The sequence below is a fragment of the Aplysia californica genome, unplaced genomic scaffold, assembly GCF_000002075.1.
Source record: "Aplysia californica isolate F4 #8 unplaced genomic scaffold, AplCal3.0 scaffold00035, whole genome shotgun sequence".
Lineage (NCBI taxonomy): Eukaryota > Metazoa > Mollusca > Gastropoda > Aplysiida > Aplysiidae > Aplysia > Aplysia californica.
Window position 1 is genome coordinate 870,306 of NW_004797305.1, and position 3,074 is coordinate 873,379.

Consider the following 3,074-nt stretch of genomic DNA (forward strand, 5'->3'; position numbering starts at 1 on the left):
CTTTTTTAATTGGCTCAAAGAGAGAAGTGGCCCATCTTGTTATGTACTATCTTTGGTGTGCCCAGGCCAAAGATAGTACGTAGTAAGATAGTCCACTCAGCCAAAAAAGTGTCCCCTAAAAGTTTGATAATTGCTTCAGATGGCGCTGCAGTCTGTTATGTGGCTCTCTTTCGTTTTTCCAGAAGAAGAATAGGAATAGCACCTCCTTGCGTGCGCAGATTGACCGCTGTTCATCAGCAGTTCGTGTTTGTTCAGTGCGGAGTTTTAGTTTTTTAAAATTTTAATGACCTCTCGTCTTTCAATTTAAAGTCAAATTAAACGATGAAAACGATCACCCCTTCCTCCGGAAAAGGTTTTTTGTCAGCGTAACCATTTTAAAAAAGGGAGTGTATACAGACCCGGTAACCGGGAACAAAGTCACAAAGTATACAGACCCGGTAGGGGAACTCTTTTGTGATTTCGGAGAGTTTCAGCGCCCTCTTGAATCAGGGTAAACCTAGGTTCTTCTAGATCTATGGTCTAGGTCTAGATCTAGGCGGACAGACATAAATCTTTCTTCTAGGTTCGCGGCTAACGTTGATCTAAATGAAGATTGCGGATGTCGTTTCGATGAACGATGGTTTTTCCTCCGTTTTGGAATTGGAGGAATCACAATCGGAAGAAAAGAACCAGTTACAATGTCATAATTTCAATCGAACAGTCTCTCTCTCTCTCTCTCTCTCTCTCTTTCTCGCTCTCTGACTCTCTCTCTCCCACCCCCCCATCTTCTCACCAAAAATGTTAAAGCAGTCTGGTAGGTCAACACATCATTTTTCCCTCGGCTGTACGTTTTGTTGTGTGCTGAGTTAAAATGCAAATTAGAAAACAAAATAGCCTTTCATGAAATGAATCTTTTTACCTTCACTTCTTTCTCGCCTTATATATCATCCGCGTCTTGCTTGTTTCAAGAAGTATCTACTGTAAGAAACTGAGATTCGAATTACACTTACATTGTAATCCAAAAAGAAACAGTTGCAAGGTCACGAGGCTATTTCACTTCAAATTAAATCTGTTTCATTCTCTTGAGCAAACAATTCACAATGTCTGCCGCGCCTTGTGACGTTGATAATGAAGATATTATGCCATTAGGTTGTGTTGCCAGCAGCTCTCTCCAGGGCCTTGAGCACACACAGGAATGTCAGATCACAAACCACCAGTCTTGCTCGTGACACAGAGAGAGTATACAGTATCCGTAGCGTAAGCCTTAAATGCTTACGATGGCTCCATGTGATGGAGATGTCATGGATTCCGATCACATCAACTGCTTAAAACAATGCTGTAAACCATAAACGTAGAAAAGGTAAGTTTGGTTCTTTTATTTACCATCATGTCTTGGTTTACCACGCAAGCATGATCGATGAGATTAGACTTTCTCTTCACACATAAGATCTGTACGGCAGCTGGCTAGGTCAGGAAGTTCAATCGTAGATTGATGTTCTGGGATTGTGGTCATGTCACGACCACTCTGCCTTCGGGAGTTTCCGCCGCCCCTGAAAATGTTAGGGAGGCGAGATGGAGTCGGACCGCCGTTTGCGGGGTGTACCGGTACTCCATTCGCTGTGCCTGTCGTCTGTTTTTTCTGTGGAAGCAAGAAAGATTGTGTCAATCCAAAATATCTGGCCCCCCAGAAAGAAATACTTCAACAACTTTGTCTTTGAAACGTCTCTTTACTTTGGGGAACCAAACGCCATTTTGAAAAAAAAATCTTTTGCTTGTTTTTTTTTTTCCGGCATAGATCTAGATATTCGCAGCAGGTCAGTATTCTCCAAATATTAACTCTAACACGACGACAGAGACTCTGTAGAGTTCATCTCTTAGCTTTTTCAAAACAGTGGCATATTATTTTAATCATCCTGTTGTACATGTATTAGCATAACTAACTGACAAAAAAATGAAGTGTTTTGATTTAGAAAAAAGAAGACGGTAATATTTTAAACCATGTTAATAAATGTGTTTCACTTATGCGTTTAAATCAGCCGTTTTAACGAACTTTCCATGTTAATTATCTTTCAGATATTCTAACTGATTCAAAACGATTTTTAGTATAATAGTTCGTTATTATGAAAATGGGACAAAAGGAAAAGCAAATAAGCAAACGACATTTCCAATACCCCAATGAAATAAATATATACAAAAAAGGGATTAACAAATAATACGTGAACTTGCTGTACAACACCAGTGGAACATGCTCGAATTTCCAACACATCATGCATAAAACAAATCACGACATACTCTGTGAGGAACGCTTCGCAGTGTGAACGCTGATTCGCATGCATTGCCTGAAGTAACTGTCTACAATGAGCTTAAAGAAATAACACACCTTTCGATGTTGTCACTTCCAATCACATATGTTTGTTCTTCAACGTGCTCTTTATTTTAGGCAATGTCGGAGAAAGTAACCCAAGGAATAGAGACCTGGAAACTGCCTATTTCAGGCACTGTTTAATCACTTTCTCTCTTTTGTTTGTCTTCCAGACCTCAATACCTTGGCAAATAGCTCCCACCGACATAGTCCTGAATTGTATTTGCTTCACGTCACGTATTGGACAAACAAAACTCTCTGGACTTAGTGAAAAATGCCATGCTATGGGGGCATTTCGATTTCCAAAAAAAAAATACCAAAGAAACTATAGCGTAGAAGGCAGTCGTTACAAAACTGGTCTTGTTGCCTGCTTTGTCAGTTGAATTCTTCCCCCAGTGACCTTATTATTTGTCGTTGGGGTTGGGGATGGGGGTGGGGTGTTAAAGACGACGCAGGCGTCTTTATTGCATAGTCTTTACATATTAAAGACTTGAGGCGTTTTTGCTCCTGATTTATCAATCATCAATGCTCTTTAATTTTAATAGAATGCTGTGGTAGGTACATACAATTGTAAAGGAACTATTTTGAGTAATATGATTAAATCTAGATCTAGATTTGTTGAAAGACAACACTTTGGAAACTACAAAATTCGAAATATCACTCATTCATTTGAAATCTGTAATTTCCCTTTCTAGATATTATGTGGATTGAACCCACCATTATAAATGATATA